The following is a 23,795-nucleotide window of genomic DNA, read 5'->3' as shown; positions in this document are numbered from 1 at the left end:
CTGGCCAGCAGATGAGGATAGGAGAAGAGTTTGGAGGATCACATAGGAAGTTTTAGGGGATGCTTAGACATGGAAGTATTTGGAAGTATTTGTGTCACTTCTGTCCAGATTCCGTTAGAGTTCAGTCACAAGGACCTATCTGATTACTGAGAAATGTAGTTTTGCTATGAGCCTAGGAGGAAAATGAAATAGGCGGAGGAAAGTAGCCTTTCCTCTGCCAGAGATATATAAACAAGAACAATATAGAAGCTCACGGTCAAATGGAGGAAACAGACAAGTGAACAGAGGCAGGAAGGCAAGAGAGAACATGGTTAGGCAGGACGCAACTTGTGTTTTTAGAGTTACTGTCACAAAGTTCCAGAACTGTTGGCAGCCCTCTCATGTCTCCCCTTCAGAGCGCCTAAGGATTGCTCTTTTGGGGCCCTTTGTAAACATGGATGTACTATGTGGTACAGAAAGTCATGCATCACCGATGTCACCCCCACGTCAGAACTTCAGGGCCTCTTAGTGTCAGCCATCTCTGTCCCAGCCGCTGCTGTGGCATCCAGCTCTGCATGGGCTCCAGTTCCACAAAGCTGCATCCTGATAATCCTTTGCCCCATGGCCCTGCTGCACACTCCTTAACACTGAAGTTTGGGACACCACAGAACCCCACTTGGCACCTATGCGTGAAAAATTGGAATGAATAAGAATTCAGTCAAGATGAGCTGGTGGATAAATTTCCTTCCCTTCCCTCTCCCACAGGCTGTACTGAGACTCATTTTATGTGGCTTCTCAGAGGATAATCCCTTGAGTGGGAGCAATCAGCCACACTTAGTGGAGGCCACATGAATAATCATCCTGGCAATGGCTCTTCCCTCTTCCCTACTTTACTCTTTTTAAAAAAAATTATTTATTTATTTGGCTGCGCCAGGTCTTAGTTGTGGCACGTGGGATCTTCGTTGCCATGTATGAGATCTATGTTGTGGCATGGGGCTCTTTTTAGTTGCAGCACGTGGGATCTAGTTCCCTGACCAGTGATCAAACCCAGGCTCCTGCATTGGGAGCACAGAGTCTTACCCACTGGACTGGCAAAAGGAGAAAGTCCCCTACTTTACTCCTTTTGCCTCTCACTCCTGCCCTACAGAATCAGCCTCTGCATTGTGGAGAACCCAGGCTAATACGTCTTCATGGATGGGTACAGCTAAAAGACACTTAGCTGTCTGTGTTTCCCCTCCAGCCCCTGGATACCGCGGAAGTGTTTTAAGGGTCAGATTCCACTAACCTTGGTCGGTTCTACAGACTTGACTCTTTGAAGGTCAAGCCTGCTACCTCTCCTGAGTATAGCTACCAAATCTTTCCTTTGCTTGTACCTGTACCATTCATTTGTGAATCAATCATGCATTCCTATTGATTTCTTGTTTAGTGATATAACATTTGTGTCTTTGCGTGTGTTTAATTTCTTATGTGCTACTGACTTTTCTCAAGTTTAAGTACAGGAATTACTGACAAATCTACCTCCCTCCCCCCTCCCCCTCCCACACCTCACAACAGTGTCCTTGCTTGTATGCTTTGGCATGCACACTCTCCTCCCTCTGCCTGGAGTCCCATTCCTCCCCCACCTCATTTGTGCTATGTCATCTTTTGTGGGCACAGGATTTGACTGTGTGAAAGGAGGGCCACTCGACTCCCATGTTGGACTCACCAAGTCTGCCTCTGATATAACTCAGCTCCCAGCCCCTTTCCAGAAGCTAATGTTCACAAACCCAAGTCCCATGAGCAGTTTTAGACCCTTGATCCTGGTGTCAGACTGAGGAGGCTGTAGCTACCAGCTGTCTGGTCCTGCTTCAGCCCCTGCAGCCGCTGGTTCAGGAGAGCAAGTCCGCTCTGCATTGGGAGAGTCAGCGGGGACAAGCAGCTCTCTGCATACTCACTCACCAGCAGCTCGGCAGGACTGGAGTTCTTCAGGATCCATGTGTCAAACTCTGCCTTGTCCTCAGCTAGACTATAAGCTCCCTGAGGTCAGAGATGCCGTCTGCCTTGTTTAATATCTAGAACAATACCTGGAACATAGGTGGTGCTTAATAAATATTTGTGTAAGGAAGGAAGAAAGAGGAGGGAAGAGGGAAGGACCGTGATACATCTTGGCCAATCTTGAGTCAAATGAAAGAAATGTGCACAGGTGAGGTAGACAGGTGGCAGGGGGCGGGGGCTGCTATCTTTGTATTTTCAAACTGGAGAAATCTCTGGTGTCTGCCGAGAAGTGAAGAAGTGGTCCTCGGAAGAGAGTTGGGCCATGGGATGAAAATCATAGGAATGCTGGGGTTTCAAAGACACTAAAAATATCCTCTCTCTGGGGGTGCAGTAAGGCTCTGCTAAATCATTACAGCTACCTCTGACAAAGTCAAACCATGTTCATCTTAAAAGTATCAGACAAACAGCTCTTGGAATCATCAGGACTCAGATCATTTCTACTTTAATTAAGGTAAAATGAGCCTCCACAGTCAGAAGCCAACCATTTTATTTTTTGTGGGTGTTAAGGAAACACCTGTGATGGCGGCAAGCAGGGGGTAAGGTGGTGAGGTGACTGCCACATCTGGGAGGGGGGCAGTAATGGATGCCATACAGAGTATTCAGCCAGACAGGCCCAACTCCCCATTCCTTTCTGCCTGCATCTATTTTCTTTATAACATTTATCACTACCTCTCCCCCTGTATTTGTTTATTGTCTTTCTTCTTAGCAGGTCCATTCCACGAGAGCAAGGTCTTTGTCTTATTGACCGCTGTATCTCCTGTCTTAGATCAATGCCTGGCATTTAGTGGGCATTCAAAAATTAGCTACTAACGAACGAATTAAAGAATATTAAACAATTAGTTGAATCACTGCCATATGCTGGGCCCTGTCCTTGAGGATGCTACAAGGATGGTGAGGGAGACAGGCCTGAACATAAACACACCATAGCTCGACACCTGATTTTACGGAGGTATATCCAAGGCGCCGCAAGACCCCCGGGGCTAAAAACTCCCCGGGTGTGCGGGGGGTCCTTGGGAAGAAGCCCGTGTGCCAGGAGTGCCCGGGAGCCAGGAGGAGCGGCAGGGATGCGGCTGGAGACAGAGCTCGGGGCTCCTTGGCTCTTCGCCTGGCTTCTCGGAATCTTCTTTTCCTGACCAACGGGACCTCGGCCCCAGCGGAATCTGTCTGTCGCGGCACCCCAGTCACAACCTCTCCCAGCCCCGGAGACACCAGCCCAGGGTGTTCCATACGGCTAGCCCGCTACCTAAGAGACTTCCACCTGCTGGCTGAACCCCCCGCCCCGCCCCGCGCGCGCGTGCTCCAGGTCCCCGCCCCCTGCCCGCTGTCTGCGGCTGCAGGACCCCGCCCCGCCCCCTCGGCCCGCAGGACCCCGGCCCCGCCCCGCCCCCGTGGCCCCGCCGCTCTGTCCCGGGGGGCGGGGCCGCGCGCAGCGGCGTCTCTAAGGCGGGGGGCGCGAGGCAGGGGGCGGGGCGGCCCCGGCGCCGGCCAATCAGCGCCGCTATCACATCCATGCAAATACGAGCACAATGGAGCGAGCCCATCACTCGCCCCTGCAAGCAAGCTTGAAATGGGCTTCTGTCTGAGCGGCAGCCAGGCTGACCAATGACTCTGTGTTTTGGGCCGGCGAAGCCCAATGGCATGGCAGGGAAGGCGGGCCCGAGACGGGTTAGGGTGTCCTTGCAGGGTGTCTGAGCTAAACTTCACCAAATAATAGCTGTTTGTATTTTGGCTGCTGCAGGAGCCATTTTAGGTAAGTTCTTCTCTTAACTTTTTATTTTCCTTCCCGGCCTCGGCGGGTCGGTCTTGTCCGCGGGTCTCCGGCCCCGCACCGCCGGCCGGGCTGCGGTGCCCCTATGAATGAAGCCAGGATGAGGGGATGCGGCGGTGCCGAGGCCCGGCCGGGCCGGGGTCCGAGCGGGGCCGGCGGCGGGCGGCCTGGCGGAGGGCAGGCGGCGGCCTGAGGCCTGAAGCGAGGGGCCGACCTCCGCCGCGCTCCGCTCCGCCTCGCGCTCAGGCCAGGCGGCCGTCCTTGGGAGTGCGCCGCTGCGGGCCGCGCGGAGGGTTGGGGGTCCGGGCAGCCCCCGGCCCCGGGCCAGGCGTGCGGGGGCGGGGCGTGCGGAGGGCTCCCCCTTCCCTCCCGCCTTCCCGGGGCCCGGCCGAGGAGAGACCCCCGGCCGTGCAGCGGCGGGGCGGGGGTGACCGCTATTCGCGCCGCCGCCCCCGCGGAGAAGTTGCTCTATTGGCGTCCTGCGTCTCTTTGCAGGGGTGGAGGAGGGTGGGCTGGTGCCAGGCTGCTGCTCCGGGAGGGGGCGGGGGCCCCGGCGCGTCCTCCGAGCGCGCACCCCCTCCGCCCCCTTCTTACGCACTAGCGCGCACTCGCCCCGAGAATTGGAACCCTGGAGATGTCCAGCAACCCCGCAGCCAAGTTTTGTGCATTATTAGATTGCATGTTTGAGCTTTAAAAACCAAAAACAAAAACGGAATCTGTCCCCTTAAGGGTATTTATTTTCTTCGCTGTTGAGAAGTAACGGAGTCTTCCCCAAATTTCCAGAGCTATGCCTGTCAGATGTGTAGAGGGTTGGCAGCTACTTGGTTTTTAAAAAGACGCTGTTAGGAAATCCCCTCACTAGTGAGATAATTGAAATTTGAGTTTGCTTGCAGCTTGTTTTATTTGATCCAATTAAAAATGCATAAGCAGACTCATATTTGTGTACCTAAAGTGTTCCTAGTTCCAGTTATGATTGATGTGACTGTGGTTTCGGTAGTGTGTGATCTAATAAGGCAGTATAATTCAATTTTGAACCTGTAGGCCCGTGATCTCCAAATTAGGGTTTATGGACCATTAGTAGTCCGGCCAAGGTTTCTAGTGAATCCTTGGCATCTCCAGGCATCTTTGGGACTGTGTGTGCACGTTATTCTCCACACTGCTCATTTCTGGCGTAGCAGATCCATGAACGGAGAAAATACCCATTTAACATTTTTTACAATTTTTAGAGTGTCTGCAGTATTGCCTGAGATTCGACTATTGTTTCGCAAATGGCTTATAGGAATACCATCCCAGTAGGCTCCAAATTTCGACGTACTTTAAGGGGATATGCTTGTGACCCCTAGAAGAGTCCAGACAAGGGCCACAGTGTTGTGTTCCCAGGGCTAATTATGAGCTCTCTTTCTTACTGGGGATTTGTACCCGTCGACTGTGCATGGCACAGGAGAATCTGTTGGTATTCCAAATTGGAAGATCAGGTTGGCAACCTCAGGGAGATAGTTTTTCTAAACTTTGTGGCTCTCTGGGAATAGAGAGAAGGTTTGAGATCCATGTGTGATAAAATGATTAGGCGTGAAATGTCAAGTAAAAGGGTTTATGCCAACCAGAACAGGTGGTTTCATATAAGCAATGCATGACTGTAACAAAAGGCCTGGGAAAATGTGGAGTTGTAAAAAGGTTAATTTTGGACTTCTTTTCTGTCCCAGGGCAGATTTCCTAGATGAATTATTTAAGCTTTTTTCTTGATTAATGGACCATTAAAAGCTAACCTTTACAATCCCCCCCGCCCTTTTTTTTTTTTTTTTTTTTTTTTGCTAACTTTGGACTCTCCCATATAGTAACCAGACTATGATACTGTTCTTGCTGTAGTGTGGCCATGGGCAAAGTAAATCTAGATCTGTTGTGAAATTAGCTGTGTCTCATCGCAGTATTACAGTCTGCCTGGAGTCTCATCTTTTATACTGCAGTTATATTTTTGCTTTTTACATTTAGCTCTTCTGTTATAGCACTGCAAAGTCTTGGAATATGATCACTTTCCCCACAACTTTTTAATGTTCTATAGCTTTCTAAATTTTTTTTTTTTTTTTTTTGCGGTACGCGGGCCTCTCATTGTTGTGGCCTCTCCTATTGTGGAGCACAGGCTCCGGCCACGGCTCATGGGCCCAGCCGCTCTGCGGCATGTGGGATCTTCCCGGACCGGGGCACGAACCTGTGTCCCCTGCATCGGCAGGCGGACTCTCAACCACTGCGCCACCAGGGAAGCCCTAAATATTTTTATAATTTATTATTAGTATAGTCCGAAGTTCTCTGAACTCATCAGTATATTACTTCAGGCAAATCACGGGAGAAATTGAATGGCCGTTGAAAGTGAAGTGGGAGGCCACAAGTGACGTTACTACATTTCTGGAAGATCCTTTGGCAGTTCGTTTTTTGTATTTATTGATTTACTTTTCTCATAACTATTTCAAATACCAAAGAAAATCTGAAGCAGAATCTTATCTCTTTAGAAACTACATCTCATTTGTGAGTTTTGCTATTATATTACAGAAAATCTATCAGAAACAACAGGCCCTTGGGCTACTGTGTCTTGGGGATCTCTGATTTAGAGAAGTTTCGAAGACGTTTTTCAGTTTTCTTGGATGGATGTATGGCTGGGGGCAGAGACTCTGAGGCCAGCGGGGGCAGGGCAGGGCGGGTGTCGAGAGGGTGGAGCCAGAGAGCAGCTGGAGATGTGATAAGAGGCCGGGACTTCATTCAGAGTGCTGCAGAGGCCAAGCAAGGAAGGGCTTGTCCAACTGGCTTTCTAGAAAGATCCCTTGGCTGCTGGGGAGGGGTGGACTTTGGTGGCCAGAGGGCAGGAGGGAGCCGAGGGAGAGTGACCAGTGGTCGGGCAAGATGTTGGTGGCCAGGACGGGAGGGGCCGCAGTGGGGAGAAATGGGCAGACTGGGGGTGTCCTGGCTTGGGGGGCCCTGGAGAGGAGCAGGGCCGGCAGAAGGACGTGCTGTGTGTGAGGTGCTGATGGGACATCACCACAAATGCTGCCTCCCAAGTTACTGTCCCCAGAGGCGGCCACGTGGTGACCAGTGGGGGAAGAGTGCAGCTTAAGCTCCTCAGAATCAGAGCTCTGGCCTCCTCCTCCTCTTCCTTCTGAGACCCCAGCCCTGTCTGCCCCTCATCCAGCCCTGTGACGACCGCCCCCCCTTCCTCATCCAGCCCTGTGACCACTGTCCCCCCTTCTTGACCTTGGCCTTCCCTGACCTCACCAGCTTTTCTTCCAGTTCTCCTAAATGCTGCCCTGGGGGTCAGGAAAATGCCCCAAGCAGAGTTTGTGGTTCTGTCTTCCTGTGTTAAACCATGAGGAAAAAGCGTTCCACAATCTCAGGCTTGATTCTCACTGCAGGTGCCTATGTTTTTCAACTTTCATGGGAAGACTTTGTAATAACCAAGTGGAGTCACACATGGATTCATGTTCTGAACCCTTTTCAACCGGTTTTAGGATTTAAGGATTCTACCTGCATAAATATCTTTGGTATATGACAATGACAGTATCTAGGACAATGACAGTATCTAAATCAACTGAGGAGAGTATGTTCTCACCCTATTCTCTGTCCCTCCAGTATAGCAAGGTTTGAATTTTTTTTTTTTTTTTTTTTTTTTTTTGCGGTACGCGGGCCTCTCACTGTTGTGGCCTCTCCCGTTGCGGAGCACAGCCTCTGGACGAGCAGGCTCAGGGGCCATGGCTCACAGGCCCAGCCGCTCCGCGGCATGTGGGATCTTCCTGGACTGGGGCGCGAACCCGTGTCCCCTGCATCGGCAGTCAGACTCTCAACCACTGTGCCACCAGGGAAGCCCTGAAATTTTTTTTTTTAAGTTGTCCAACAATACCATTTTATTTCATGTACATAAGCTCAGGTGCCAGCAGGATGAAAAAATAAATAAATAAAACTTTGGGTAATAACTGATAACAACTACCTTTAAGAGAAAACATACCTCCATTAGTGAGTTTCTTGAAAATTTGTTTTAATTGAAGTATAGTTGATTTGCTATGATGTGTTAGTTTCAGGTGTACAGCAAAATTATTCAGTTATATATACATATATTTCAGATTCTTATTCATTATAGGTTATTACAAGATATTGAATATCGTTCCATGTGCTATGCAGTAGGTCCTTGTTTATTTTATATATAGTAGTGTGTGTCTGTTAATCCCAAACTCCTAATTTATCCCTCTCCCCCGAAATCGTTTTATTTTTAAAAATTATTTAGTATTTCTCTTTATACTTCCATCCCTCATACAAAGCTTTAGTCTAATTCAGGCGAAAAGCTACAGTGGATTCCACGGGACTGCCTGCATTCCCCTGTACCAGGTTATTACTATATTGAAAACTCTTCGAAATACATAGAAAATAGCTACAGCTTAGATTTCTGTTCCCTAGAGAACATTTTTGTTTGCAGTAGAATATAACACACTTGTGAGGGAAGCAAAAAAACTAGCATTGAATGAATGAATACCTGGTCTGTGTCCAGCACTTAGCCAGGTGCTGGGACTACAGAGATGAGAAAAAATATCCCCGTTTTCTTAGCCACTCCGTGAGCTCCATGGTCTGCAGCTCAAAGAAATGAAGTAACTTGTTCAAGGCCACAAAGCTGGTTCAGGTTAGAGTCAGAATTTGAACCCACATCATCTCGATCCAAAGCACATACTCTTTTCACCACCAGCACTCTCTAAAGATTTCGTAAAAAGCTGGGGTGTGCTGTCATGCTTTCGTGCTTTGGTAGTAGATTAACTAGCACACTTTGCGTGAGTTCTGTACACCCGTCCATTTTTACTTCTCCATTTCGAGAATTTGTCACTGAAGAGGCAAGTTGGAATACAGTGAGGGCACCCGCCCCCCCCCCCTTGTCTCCATGGTGTAGGAGAGGTCTTTCTAGGGCACTTAGGAGTTCACAGTTAGCCTAGTACAGTAATAACCATGAAGTGCAGAGAGAGAATGCAGTCAGTTTTTCCTTGCCAAAATGTTCTTCTCTTTAGTTCATTTTGTGGAGGCTTTTGTGGAGGCTCATGAGAAGTTCTGTTACTTCCATAAAAGTCTTGAAGGTAGTAAACCGGAGTTACTTTAAAATATCCACCTCTTTTCCAATTTCTGAACCAGATTATTTGCATAAAATCCAGAGAAAAATGTTTAGTTTTGCTTGTGGTACCTGTATTAGTTGGTTTTTCTAGTTTGTAATAGTGATTCGTTACATTCTCCTACTTTTATTCTTTGTGTCATTTGCCATCGAGACTGTTAGGATCTTTGATAATATATGACATAAATAGCTCATATTTTGAGGAATTTTTAAAAATTGATGAACCTTTTTCTTTATAGTAATAATGAAGGACTTACAATTTTTAGCAAAGAAAAAAACCTGATTTTTCAATAGACTTCCATGGTGCTTTTATCCACTAGCTATTTCAGAAGAACAACATACTGAGACAGTGTTTGAAAATTTCAGGAAAATTGGGAAGCAGAATTTTCAGATAACTTCAGGACATGAATCCAAACACTTACAAAGTGATGGGTGCATGTTTGAATTTTGTGAAAGAGTAAAGGGAGATTTCTTTTTCTCTCTTTTTTTTTTTTTGGTGGGGCGGCATGCTGGTGCTTAGTTCCCCACCAGGAATCGAACCCGTGCCCCCTGCAGCAGAAGCGTGGAGTCTTAACAACTGGACCACCAGGAAATTCCCAAGGGAGATTTCTGTTTGTCTACTTTTTTACTCCTCTATTAAAGATTCTTGTAGGGAGTTTTCACTGATCTAATTTTATGGATCAAATATATTATCAGTAAAATTTTTAATATATTTTGGATTTTCTTGTACAGCTGTGTGATCAAGTCATTTTATTTTTGGAATATCTATATTTTTAAATTCTAAAATTGTCTTTCTGTAAAAGGTCAAGCTTCAGGTTAAATGAAGGTCTAGCTATTGTAGCACTGACCTTTGGTTCCTACCTATTTAGGTTGATGCTTTTTATCTTGGGATTCATGGACACAAAGGGAGTCTTTAGCTCATCTGTGAACTGCCCAAAATAGTATGCAAAATATTGTTTGTGTGTGCATGTTTATGGAAAGCCAATCCATCGTTTCTTAGGATTCTTAAAGGGATTTGTGGTTCCCCCCCCTCCCACCTTCTCCTCTCCCCCATCTCTTCCCACCTGCATGCAAAAATAATATTAAGGGTCATTGATTTAGGTCCTTACAAAACAGTTGTTTTGTTTGAGCAAAAGTTTTTTGCCCAGAGGCTGACTTCTTTGGATCCTTTTTGCCCTTTAGTAGTTCCTGCAGTCTCAGTCTGGATCAGTTGTCCTAGGCTTGGGGAAGTCCTTCTGCATCCTTCAGGGTGACATCCAGGCAAGGGTTACCCCCAAATTCTTCCCTACCTTATTGTTATACATGGGAAGCTGTTCCATGCCTTTGCCCATGCAGGCTGATAGAGTGAAGGTTGGAGCAGGTGACAAGACAGTGTTAGAGGGTCCTGGGCCTCTCGATCCCACCATCTGCCTCTGCAGATGGGACTGGAGGGGGTGGCCGTGGCAGAAGCTCCTGATGTTATCTTGCTTTGGATTCTACTTCTTACTCATTCTGTTAGTGCTTCATTCGATATGTTAGGAGGAAAAGGGTTTTCTTTCTGACACTGTAAGCAGACCAATTAAAAAGATGGGGCTTCCCTGGTGGCACAGTGGTTGGGAATCCACCTGCCAGTGCGGGGGACGTGGGTCTAAGCCTGTGCTCTGGAGCCTGTGAGCCACAGCTACTGAAGCCCGCGCGCCCGTGCTCCGCAGCAGGAGAGGCCACTGCAATGAGAAGCCCAAGCCTCACCACCGGAATGAGGAGTGGCCCCAACTTGCTACAGCTGGGGAGGGCCTGCTGTGCAACGGCGAGGACCCAACGCAGCCAAAAATAAATAAATAAATAAATTTATTTTAAAAAATGGCTAAAACGGTACATTTAAAAAAAAATCTCCCCCCGTTTTTATATTCCTCAGACGTTATATGAGATATATACCTTGTAACTTTCCTGTTAATTTTAAGTGGTATTTTTCTTAAAATAATGTCTAGTTGAGCATGTAACCTTATTTTATACAGAACATGCATATATGTGAAGTTCTGTTAAACCAGATATTGCTATAGGAAAAAGGATCACATATTAAAGTTCTCAGAGCCATATTTTATAATTTATTTAAGTAATAGTCAAACAAACTGGTAAAACAAAATTATAGAGCAATAAGAAAATTCTTAAGAGTAGTCTCTAGCAAGTGGCCGACCTGAAGTTATCCTGGAGATTTTCTCATAGAAGTCCATCTGTTGGGCCAGACCAGAAGTTGAGTAGAAGAAAAATCAGTTTATTTGGTTTGGTATATGGATTGAGGAAAACACCTAAGCTTTAGGTAGTTTGCTGAAGGGCATTGAGTCATAAAAGGGGATTCTGTTTGATATGTTCCTTCCCTAAGTATACAAGAGTAAAGAAACGTACCTGGACTGTTCATTCTGGGTTTGGGGAAATCATCAGTATTCATAAGAAATCCTTTTAAGGATTGTGTCTGGAAAGGTAGGTCCAGATCGTCGATTTTATTTACCGAAAGAAATTTTCTGTGATTTAACGCAGAGACTCTTAATGTTCATTGTGTATCTTGGCTTACCAACTTTTGCAGTGTTAGCAGTCTAAATTCAACCTTGGGTTAGCATGAAAAAGTCAAGCCATCATCTTTGTTGATCATGTGACAGATTTGGATCACATAAATGATGACCTGTCAGGTTGTTTCTTTGAGCAGACCCTGTGTATTATTGTTTTAAGGGACTGGGCAGGGGGGAGGTTTCTGCTTAATGGAAATAACATTTTTGCCTGGAGTTGTAAAAATACCTTGAGGAAATGGTAGAGGATATGAAAGAGATCATTAATGATCAGCTCCAAAAAGATAATCGTAAAAAAAAAGTTCTTCTAGATCTAAGGGCTACTCACACTTAGTCTGGATCTGTGCAGGTCTGTGAACTGTTTGTTACCTGTCTGTGATGAGGTAAGTTCAGAACTTGAGAGAAGGTATTTAGCTGCTTTTACTACATTTTTTAGAAAAACGATTTGTCTGTTGAATCTGATAATTTAAAGAGTATAAGTTTATGGTATAGTCCTTGTTTAAAGTATTTTTTCCTGATAATTAACTTTTCTAGTATTTTATAAAAGTATTGGTCAGTGGTGGATTGGGAAAAAACAAAAGCTAGTCCTTTACCATAGAGAGTACTACTCAAGATGATAGGCAGTATCAGTATCATCTTGGAGCTTGTTAGAAATGCAGGTTTTAGGCTCCGTTCCAGACAACTGAACTAAACTACCCGGGGGGGTGGAGACCCAGTAGTATGTGTTATAACAAACTATCCTGATGACTTTGTGTACCTTTAAATTTGAGAAACATTGCTCTAGATCATCATTGTCCAGTAGAACTCTGTACTACGATGTAACATGTCCTATATCTATGCAGGACTTCAAGTCACATGTGGCTTTTGAAGCTCCTAAAAGGTAGCTAGTATGACTGAGGAACAGAATTTAAATTTTTATTTAATATCTGTGAATTTAAGTTTAAATAGCCACATATGGCTAGTGGCTCTGGCATTTGACAGCACAACTCTAGACCCTTTAACACCCCTGCCACCCACCCACCCCCTGCTTTTTGGGAAAAATAGTGGACTTTTTTTTTCTTTTCACTTAGAAAGGAAAATACAATATGGGACAAGACTGTCCTTTAGGCTAAAATGAGACTAAACAAATCATATAATAAAGTTTAGCACTATTTTTTCCATCTGTGCTTACCTATTTATTTTTATCTAAAAGTTGATTTGATGTTAAGAAAATAATAGGATCAGAAAATAAATTTAGATCTGTGTCCTGTAAGGTTTTGCAAATACCAAGGTAGCTGTTCCAGCGAGGCCTTATGACCCTTCATGGCTGTGACTAACATGCATGTCTTTCAGCATGACTGCTGAAGCTTTTTTCTTTCATATAAAGATTTAACACAGGCAGCTTTTAAGTGTAATACTTAATTCTCAATATAAAACGCTGGTTATTGAGGGTTCTCATTACTTTAGACTAGTTAATGGAGATTTTTCCTATGTAAAGTATTTTTGGTTTACCAGCTTACTTAGAGGTTGGTTTTTCAGTTTATAAAGGTATAATCTTTTTTTTAAATAATTTTCATCAAAGCTCCCTTGAAGGATTGAGCCTTATCCTCTGTCCTCTTCCAATATACTTAAAAATTGATTTGTTAAAAGAAAGGATTTCTTTTACTCATTCAGGGCTGTATATACTTCCCTGCCTCCAGCCCCATCTACTTGTACTTCAAATTTTAAGCTCATTAAAATCAAGAATAGCATTGATTCTAATATATTGATTAATATTCATTGTAGAACTGGAAATTATTTTGTGATTGACAAGTGGAAGGAAGTATGGCTATAGAAGTAAATGAAGATCCACATGTAGAATTATAGCTTTTTAGAATGCTGTCTAGACATAATAAAATGGATCTTTCTAAACATATTGTAATTTTATTAAATTTATTTGCCAGGTTTTAAGTTTTCAAGCAGGAGATTTTTAGTCATTTAGCAGTGATTCTTGAAGCATGAGAGACAGTGAGGAGGGTTCCCATATGCTTTATACACTCACAGATGTTAGAATCAGAAGGCTTCTTAAAGATCATAAATAGGGCTGCAGGAAGAGCAAATTACTGATGCAGCAGTGTCTCTTGTTTATGGCATGAATTAATGTTGTATTGTTTTCCATCGGTGTTCATTAAAAAGCAGCACTGTTTTCCCTTAAATTCTGTTGTAGGGGACAGTCTTATACTCTCAGAGTGAGTTAATGTATATGGTAGGTTGTATGGGCAGGGGCTACTGTTTAACTGAGACACAAGTATCACTGATTGGGAGAGCTTAACATTTTGTAACATGCAGCTTTGAGCTCTTTTGTTTGACTTTCTCCGAAGGATTTCAAGTTCTTGATCCCTAGGCACATATTTGGACTACTGCTTTGGCGTCTTAAGGAATTGGAAAACCCAGTCTGTTGGAATTGAGATCTGGTAGTTGACAGATCCCAAGTCTTGAAGTTTTGGAGGCTCTTTGCTTCAGGTTTGTTCCTATCACCTTCACTGATTTGCAGAGCTACGGCTGGAATGTGGTATGAGATGTTACTAAAAGACTGATTTCATAAACCATGCTCAAATACCAGACTCCTTATTTACACATATAGTCATGCTCTGTCCACCCTTATCTGCTCTCCCTGCAACATTTCATGCTATCAGGGCTCTCCCCGGGTGCTCCTGACATTTCTTCCGTTGTTCACTCTTGAACTAAGCTCTGTTGCTACCATCATAGCTGTGGTTGTGGCAGTTACTTCTAGTTTAAGATTTAAGTGTTGTCAAGTCTTACATGATTCAGCGTCTTAACTAGATTCTGCTAAACCAGAGCTTCTTTTTGGTTTCTCAGGATTGCAAAAGAGTAGAGTTGGAAGGGGTTTCAGAGGCCATCTTAGTCAATATTGTCATCTTATGGATGATGGAACAGAGTAACTAGTTGTGTCCTAGTCAAAATTTTTGGTAGGTCATAGAACTGGTTTATGGTCAAGTTAGGATTAGAATTCAACTCTCATTTCACTAAATAAGACTCTTTCCCTAACTCTGATGCTTAGGGTCCTAAAAACCCACACAGGAGGATTTCACTTAAGAACTTACAGGGAGAGTAGGGGAAGCAGTGCTCTGAGATTAGAAGTGAATTTGTGAAAGGCTGCATAATTTTTTCATATATTCTCCAAAATAAAATACATTGTCACTGAAATTTTACATGTCTTAAAGGAGTCAGAATAAGTGGTACTATTTTGGTAACTCTTGTTTACTACTTTTTGCTTACTAGAAACTTTTTGGCATGTCCCTCCATCATATCACGGTGAGATACTTAGAAATTCACCTTTGCTTTATTGCAAATAACGTGCATGAGAGGATGTTTTCACATCTGCATGTTCATTCAGCTTTATGCCTTAGGGTTATTAGAATAAGTTTTTCCCAGAGCCCTCAATAGTCATGATAATAATAACAGCAGCTACCAGTCATTGGGTGCTTACTGTGTGCCACGTGTGGTCTGAGCTTCTTTCGTGGTGTGGTGGTGGTGCATCGATATTCTTCTCTTTCTTTTGGGTACATGGTAGGATTGCACTTCTCCATTGCCTTGAAGTTGAGCATGGCTCTGTGACTTGCTTTGGATACTGAAATTTGACTGGAAGTCATGTGAGACACTTCTAGGCAGGTACCTTTTTTTTTTCCTGAAAAAAATCTGCAGTAGTTACATGTTGTAAGCAAGCCCATGCTTTAAACCACTGAGCTTTTTTTTTTTAACATCTTTATTGGAATATAATTGCTTTACAATGGTGTGTTAGTTTCTTCTTTATAACAAAGTAAATCAGTTATACATATACATATGTTCCCATATCTCTTCCCTCTTGCATCTCCCTCCCTCCCACCCTCCCTATCCCACCCCTCTAGGTGGTCACAAAGCACCGAGCTGATCTCCCTGTGCTATGCGGCTGCTTCCCACTAGCTATCTGTTTTACGTTTGGTAGTGTATGTATGTCCATGCCACTTTCTCACTTTGTCACAGCTTACCCTTCCCCCTCCCCGTGTCCTCAAGTCCATTCTCTAGTAGGTCTGTGTCTTTAGTCCTGTCTTACCCCTAGGTTCTTCATGATCTTTTTTTTTTTTCTTAGATTCCATATATATGTGTTAGCATACGGTATTTGTTTTTCTCTTTCTGACTTCCTTCACTCTGTATGACAGACTCTGGGTCCATCCACCTCACTACAAATATCTCAGTTTCGTTTCCTTTTATGGCTGAGTAATATTCCATTGTATATATGTGCCACATCTTCTTTATCCATTCATCCGATGATGGACACTTAGGTAGCTTACATGTCCTGGCTATTGTAAATAGAGCTGCAGTGAACATTTTGGTACATGACTTTTTGAATTATGGTTTTCTCAGGGTATATGCCCAGTAGTGGGATTGCCGGGTAGTATGGTAGTTCTATTTTTAGTTTTTTTTTTTTTTTTTGTGGTACGTGGGCCTCTCACTGTTGTGGCCTCTCCCGTTGTGGAGCACAGGCTCCGGACGCACAGGCTCAGCAGCCATGGCTCACGGGCCCAGCTGCTCCGCGGCCTGTGGGATCTTCCCGGACCGGGGCACGAACCCGTGTCCCCTGCATCGTCAGGTGGACTCTCAACCACTGCGCCACCAGGGAAGCCCTGTCCTCAGTTCTTTTCATTCTTTTTTCTTTATTCTGCTCTGCAGTAGTTATTTCCACTATTTTATCTTCCAGGTCACTTATCCGTTCTTCTGCCTCAGTTATTCTGCTATTGATCCCTTCTAGACTATTTTTAATTTCATTTATTGTGTTGTTCATCATTGCTTGTTTCCTCTTTAGTTCTTCTAGGTTGTTGTTAAATGTTTCTTGCATTTTCTCTATTCTATTTCCAAGATTTTGGATTATCTTTACTATCATTATTCTGAATTCTTTTTCAGGTAGATGGCCTATTTCCTCTTCATTTGTTAGGTCTGGTGGGTTTTTATCTTGCTCCTTCATCTGCTGTGTGTTTTTCTGTCTTCTCATTTTGCTTATCTTACTGTGTTTGGGGTCTCCTTTTTGCAGGCTGCAGGTTTGTAGTTCCTGTTGTTTTTGGTGTCTGTCCCCAGTGGCTAAGGTTGGTTCAGTGGGTTGTGTAGGCTTCCTGTTGGAGGGGACTAGTGCCTGTGTTCTGGTGGATGAGGCTGGATCTTGTCTTTCTGGTGGGCAGGTCCACGTCTGGTGGTGTGTTTTGGGGTGTCTGTGGCCTTATTATGATTTTAGGCAGCCTCTCTGCTAATGGGTGGGGTTGTGTTCCTGTCTTGCTAGTTGTTTGGCATAGGGTGTCTAGCACTGTAGCTTGCTGGTCGTTGAGTGAAGCTGGGTCTTGGCGTTGAGATGGAAATCTCTGGGAGATTTTCGCCGTTTGATATTACGTGGAGCTGGGAGGTCTCTTGTGGACCAGTGTCCTGAAGTTGGCTCTCCCACCTCAGAGGCACAGCACTGACTCCTGGCTGGAGCACCAAGAGCCTTTCATCCACATGGCTCAGAATAAAAGGGAGAAAAAAATAGAAAGAAAGAGGATAAAATAAAATAAAGTTATTAAAATAAAAAATTATTAAGAAAAAAATTTTTTTAAGTAAAACAAACAAAAAAACGGACGGACAGAACCCTAGGACAAATGGTGAAAGCAAAGCTATACAGACAAAATCTCACACAGAAGCATACACATACACACTCACAAAAAGAGGTAGAGGGGAAAAAATAATGTATCTTGCTCCCAACGTCCACCTCCTTCATTTGGGATGATTCCTTGTCTATTCAGGTATTCCACAGATGCAGGGTACATCAAGTTGATTGTGGGGATTTAATCCGCTGCTCCTGAGGCTGCTGGGAGAAATTTCCCTTTCTCTTCTTTGTTCGCACAGCTCCCGGGGGTTCAGCTTTGGATTTGGCCCCGCCTCTGCGTGTAGGTCGCCTGAGGGCGTCTGTTCTTCACTCAGACAGGACGGGGTTAAAGGAGCAGCTGCTTTGGGGGCTCTGGCTCACTCAGGCCGGGGTGGGGGGGGGTGGGAGGGGTACGGATGCGGGTCGAGCCGGCGGCGGCAGAGGCCAGCGTGACGTTGCAGTAGCCTGAGGCGCGCCTTGTGTTCTCCCGGGGAAGTTGTCCCTGGATCATGGGACCCTGGCAATGGCGGGCTGCACAGGCTCCCGGGAGGGGCGGTGTAAACCACTGAGTTTTTTAAACAGGAATTTTAACTGCAGCTTAACCAATCCCATCCTGATGAATATACATGGATTATTCTCCTTGATCCTCGTGGCTAAGTGCTGATATTAGCCCATTTTACAGTTGAGGAAACAGGCAAAGGAGTTACTTGTCTGTAATTTCAGAGCTAGTCACCTAGGCAGTTTGAGCCCTACATTCTTAAGCAGTACGGTTTGCTGCCGTTCTCTATGCTGTGCCATGTCAGTACCAACTGTATCTAGAATATGGGCTCTGTCCATGATAACTTCATGCCAGAGCTTCTGTTTACCTCTCTGTTCCATTCCTTCTTACAGATGCTCCTGCAGTTTTAGGTCCAAGGCCGTCTATCTCTTAACAGCCTTTATCCTTCCCAGTGTTGTGCTGCACATCCTCCACTCCTCTCCTGTCATCTGTTCTCTGCTTTTACTGCCTTCTGGAATACCATCTTTCACGTGACGAGGACAGTTCCTTGCCATCAATATCCTCGCATCTCTAATATTTTCAAAGTAAATTTCTCAGAAGGTCACATTTAGCTTTATGAATAGGAGGCTGCCCAGCAGTCGTAAGACACTCCAGCATAGTGGTTAAGTGCATGGATTCTCTAACCAGACCACTGGGTTTGAATCCTAGCTCTGCCACTCACTGGGTGTGTGACCCTCTCCATGCCTCAGTTTCCTCATCTGTAAAATGGAGATTATACCTGTCCCGTATGGTTTTGTTGAGGATTAAATGAGTTAATTTATGTTATGCCTTGGAACAATACCTCACACATTGAAAGCATGATTTAAGTGTTAGATATTACAATTTTAAAGAATCGGGCATCACAGGGCCAAGATGAATGGAGGTAAATCATTACTGATTTTAATCTTTCTGAGGTTAATATTAAGATGTCAAAGGTTTGGGACTTCCCTGGTGGCGCAGTGGTTAAGACTCCATGCTCCCAATGCAGGGGGCCCGGGTTCCCTGCCGGCTCCCTGGTCAGGGAGCTAGATCCCACATGCATGCCGCAACTAAGAGTTCGCATGCCACAACGAAGGAGCCCACCTGCCGCAACTAAGGAGCCCACCTGCTGCAGCTGAGGAGCTGGTGAGCCGCAACTAAGGAGTCCGTGAGCCGCAACTAAGACCCGGGGCAACTGAAAAAATAAAAAAGATATCAGAGGTTTAATACCACCTTTAATTTTTCATTTTATTCAGTAGGAATTACTGAGCAACTCTATAAGGCACGATGCTCTTGGGGGGGAAATGGCCTAGAGCTTACCCTTGAAGAATTTACAGGGGCGATAAGATATATATACATAAATACCTGTGCACAGAGAATTGTGCTATTATGAGGTAGCCCATAAAAAGTGTCCAAGATGAGAAAGATAAAGGGCTTTGGAAGTTCAGAAAGGGGAGGGATGGGAAGTCAGAGAAGGCTTTGAGTCAGACTGGGCATTTATTTGGGTCGGAAGGATACACAGGATTTGGATATGTGCAGACTGGGTGAGGTAGGGAGCCAATCTCTGCGTGAAAGGAAAGATCAGATCACAGGCCATAATAAATATGTTCTTTCATCCATTCAGCAAATATGTGTTGAACATTTACTTTGTGCCCAGCGCTGGTGTAAACCCTGGGGATGCAGCAGTAAACAAAACCAAGTTCCTGCTCTTAGGGACCTTATGTTCTAGTGGTTATTTGAATATGCCGAACTGTAATGTATCAAGTGGTGGTAAGGACTCGGAAGAAAAATAAAGCAGGATAAGAAGACAGAAAATAGATTTAAATAACTAAGAAAAGCATGATTAATTTCTAAAACTTTTTTAAATTAAAAAAAAAATTTCTTTAACGTTACCTCTTGAAGAAACCCAAGGCAGAGCCGAATGGCTTTTCTTGTGCAATGGGCCATATCTCTGCGGTTTCCCATGCTCCTAGTTCTCTTCTCTGCCCCTTGTTTTCTGGCCTGTCTAAATATTTTCCTTCCTTTGAGATTGAGAATAAGTCCCAGTGTCTTCATGGGGCCTTCCCCCTCTGTATGTGCCAGAAGCACCCTCTTTCCCCTCTACATTTCTGGAGTCAGGTTTTGCCTATGTAACTGACTTGGCATTTCATATTGAACTGCCTTTGTCTTTTCTCGTACTGTTACTCATTTATTCCACAAGTATGTGATGCCCATTCATTTAGTAAACAATTATTGAACTTTCATTTTGTTTCAGCCATTACTGGGCACTAGAACTTGAAGATAAATGCACTTGGTCTCTGCCCTCGAGGAATGCACAGTCTGTTAGAAGAGACAGGGACTTCCCTGGTGGCACAGTGGTTAAGAATCCACCTGCCAATGCAGGGGACACGGGTTCAAGCCCTGGTCCCAGAAGATCCTACATGCCGCAGAGCAACTAAGCCCGTGTGCCACAACTACTGAGAGCCTGTGCTTTAGAGCCCACAGCCATAATTGCTGAGCCCGTGTGCCACAACTATTGAAGCCTGCGTGCCCTAGAGCAGGGGTCCTCAAGGCCTGTTAGGAACTGGGCCGCACAGCAGGAGGTGAGCGACGGGCAAGCAAGCGAAGTTTCATCTGCCGCTTCCCATCACTCGCATTACTGCCTGAACCATCCCCCTGCACCACCACCCCCAGTTTTGTCTTCCATGAAACCGGTCCCTGGTGCCAAAAATGTTGGGGACCACTGCCCTAGAGCCCATGCGCTGCAACTACTGAAGCCCACACGCTCTAAAGCCTGTGTGCTGCAACTATTGAGCCTGCGTGCTGCCTGTGCACCTAGAGCCCGTGCTCCTCAACAAGAGAAGCCACTGAAATTAGAAGCCTGCGCACCGCAATGAAGAGTGGCTCCCGCTCTCCACAACTAGGGAAAGCCCCACACCGCAACGAAGACCCAACGTGGCCAAAAATTAAAAAAAAAAAAGAGAAATGTAAACTGCTACTACAAACATCATAATAAATGTCAAGTTAGAGCCATGTCCAAAGTTTTGTTAGAAGGCAAGAAGAGGAAGCAACCATCTACCCAGGGGAGTTGATGAAGGCTTTTGAAAGGAAGGAACTTTTAAATTGGTTCTTAAAAATTGATTTGGAGTTTAATGATCAGAGACTGGGATTGGTGTCTGATGTGAAAAGCCCTTTATGCATAGGAAGTGTCCTGCAAGGGAACAGAGGCAAATGGTTAGTTCACTGTGGGTGGAGTTGGGTGCGTAGTATGACTGGAGGAGTAGGTTGGAGATGTCGAAAGACTTTGGAGATCGTGGTAAACAGTTTAGATTTGTGTTGGCAATGAGGAATCGTCAGAGGTTTTAACACAGGAGAGTAGGTTGTATTCTACCCTTCGTAGCAGCGATTGGTTTAGAACAGTGGTGCTCAAACTTTGCTGCATATTAGAATCACTTGGAAAGCTTGAAGTAAATGCCAGTGCCCAGGCTGCCCAGGAAAATCAGATTCTCTAGAAGAGACACCCAGGCACTGGATTTTTATTAACTTCTCAGGTGATTCCAGTGTGCATCCAAGTTTAAGTACCAGTGATTTGGAGAGGCTTGACAGCCAGTTAATGAATGAGGAGGCCATTGCAGTGGCCTGACTAGGAGATAAGTTTTTGAATTGAAGCATTGGGAGCAGGGATAAGGGAAGACAGAGTCAACCATTATTATTGTTCCTCAGTTTGCTGTATGTCTTCTCCAATAAAGTGGTGGCCCCTTGGGTGCAAGGTCCAGTCTTTGTACTTTGAATTCTTCATAGAGATCTGTGGGTAGTAAGTTCTCAATAAATATTTGCCTTGATTAAAGTCAGTTTTCTTTTGTTCAAGTACCTATAGTTGAGCTCTTAGGGCATTTTTATTTCATTTGTTTCTTTCCTTTTTGCTATTAAATAGAAATTCCTTTAGGGATGAGAGTGGATGGAGATGAGACTTTTTGGTCAGTTTTACTTCCTTGTAATTCTGATTAAAGATTTAGGAAGTTAAAATCCAGTGACTAAAACAGTGTCTTCATATGGACTTGGTTTATCTGTACTGTCTCTCATTAGCCCAGATAATTAAGTTGGCCTTTAACTCTTGGCATTTGTATAAAACCCAGTAGTGTTAATATACCCTTTAAAATAAAGAATCTAGATAGAGTACCTAGATTCTTAAAGTATTCTTAAGGTTTACCTTCCACAACATGTGAAAGGTAAACCTCAAAAATAATACCCAGATTCTGTTAATCTATGTAGTAACTCAGGATGTGGTATAGAAACTGACTTGGTTTGTGCACTTGAAATAATTTCTTTTTGCCAAATAAATTTCTTTATGTATGGGGATAGTATTTTAAAATGCTGTGAAGCATTTTTGTGTCAACTTTTCATTCTGTATTCTAATGGAGGGGAGTTAGAACATAACAGAAATTAAGAACTTTTAAAATATTTGACAGCATTTATACCCCCCTGCCATTTTGTATTTTTAAAAATGTCAAATCTACAGAAAGTTACTGAGAATTGTACCATGACACCATCTCGCCTTTACCTAGATTCACCAATGATTAATGTTTTGCCAAATTTGCTTTATGTCTTTTTTCCTGTTTATATATATAGTTCTTTTTAAAGCCATATCCTTTGAGAGTTCCTTGCGGACACTGTGACCCTTCACCCCTAAATACTTTTGCTTCTTTATTCTGAGAGAAAGGGTACATACTATAATAAAGTCGCATCACTCGGGATACTTGACATAAAACCAACGTGTAGTGCATATTTAAATCTTACCATTCACTTGTTCTCTAGCTTTTTTATTTTTCCTGATCTAGTATTCAGTCAAGGATCATGCGTTGTATTAAGTTGTCATGTGTCCTTTCCTTTCAATATGGATTAGTGTGCTCTGGTAGTCACAGGGTTTCAGGAATAGGAATGAAAACCCCCTTTAAAGCATGCTGTGGCCCAGCTTCCACGTTTACCTCCTTCCATGCCCCCCACCACTGTCTGGGAGTTGGCCTTCTTAGACTGATAGCAAAGTTCTAAAGTAGAACCTAGCACCCAGTGCAGACCTGCTTGTACACATCTTCCTGATGCTTGGACAGGCTTTGTCCTAAGCAAAGAGTTACTGTCCATTTTAGGATTAAAGCCATTCAGGTTGCCTAGGTACCTGATTAAGAGAATGTGGTAGCGTTTGACCTACTGTGTAGCACAGGGAACAATATTCAATATCTTGGAATAACCTATAATGGAAAAGAATCTGAAAAAGAATATATATATATACACACACACACACACATATACATAACTGGATCACTTTGCTGTACACCTGAAACTAACACAAAATTGTAAATTATACTTCAATTTAAAAAATGGTTAAGAAAATAAAGAGAATGTGGTAGTGTTGATGAGACTTTGGGAAAAGATTTTCATAGTTATCTCTAAATCACCTGAAACATTAGGAGTTAGGAATTGTCTTCTGAGGACATTTCTTGAGGACCACTGATCGTTATGATCTTGTCTCTGCATATTTCATGGGGCTTTAATTTTTTTTTAACTATTAAGAACTTCCCTACCCCACCCCACCTTTAAATAATCTACTGGTCGTGTCCTTTTGCTCCTTTACCCTTCTTGCTTTACACTCCGTCCTGGGCAGACTTCTTTCTTGCTTCAGCTCTTGATGACCCTAAGATCTTTTGTTTCCGCCCCCATTCTCTTCTGAGCTCCAAACCCTCATTTCAGACCACATACTTTGCAGCTTCACCTTTCTGTTCCACATGCAAAACTGAACTCGGTATCTTTCTGTGTAAACCTGAGCCCTGGTTTGAATAATTGGGTGGGGGGTGAGAATGGGTATTTGACCAAGGGACTAGGAACACTAGGCTCATGTCCTTTACCAGCTCCTGCCCTCCGTAACGCTTACCCCTCCCTCCTCCCCCCCCCCCCCCCCACACACACACTGGGAAATAGGCCAACCAAAGGCAAGGCTTTGCTAACAAGACCATTTCCGTCTGAATGTGGAGTCTTGGAAGTTAGGTTTTATGAAATGTTTCTCAACATGGTTTTTTTTCATTATCACTCCCTTTAAGGAGCCTTTTTATTTTTACTTTTTAAAAAAAAATTTTTATGTCCATTTTTTTAACATTTATTGGAGTATAGTTGCTTTACAATGTTGTGTTAGTATCTGCTATATAACAAAATGAATCAGCTATATATAT

At 44.1% G+C, this 23,795-nt stretch overlaps 1 protein-coding gene across 1 annotated transcript in view; it reads left to right on the top strand.

Annotated features, from left to right (window-relative positions):
- Positions 1 to 3,676: 3,676 nt before the first annotated feature.
- Positions 3,677 to 23,795, top strand: part of CHD6 (chromodomain helicase DNA binding protein 6) — a 209,977-nt gene continuing 189,858 nt past the window's right edge. Inside the window, exon 1 of the mRNA XM_065892557.1 lies at positions 3,677 to 3,763. The gene's annotated coding sequence lies outside the window, so the exon portion shown is untranslated. The remainder of the gene's footprint in view (positions 3,764 to 23,795) is intronic.

The sequence above is a fragment of the Phocoena phocoena genome, chromosome 15, assembly GCF_963924675.1.
Source record: "Phocoena phocoena chromosome 15, mPhoPho1.1, whole genome shotgun sequence".
NCBI classification, from domain to species: Eukaryota; Metazoa; Chordata; class Mammalia; order Artiodactyla; family Phocoenidae; genus Phocoena; species Phocoena phocoena.
This window is presented reverse-complemented; position numbering and strand designations above follow the sequence as displayed.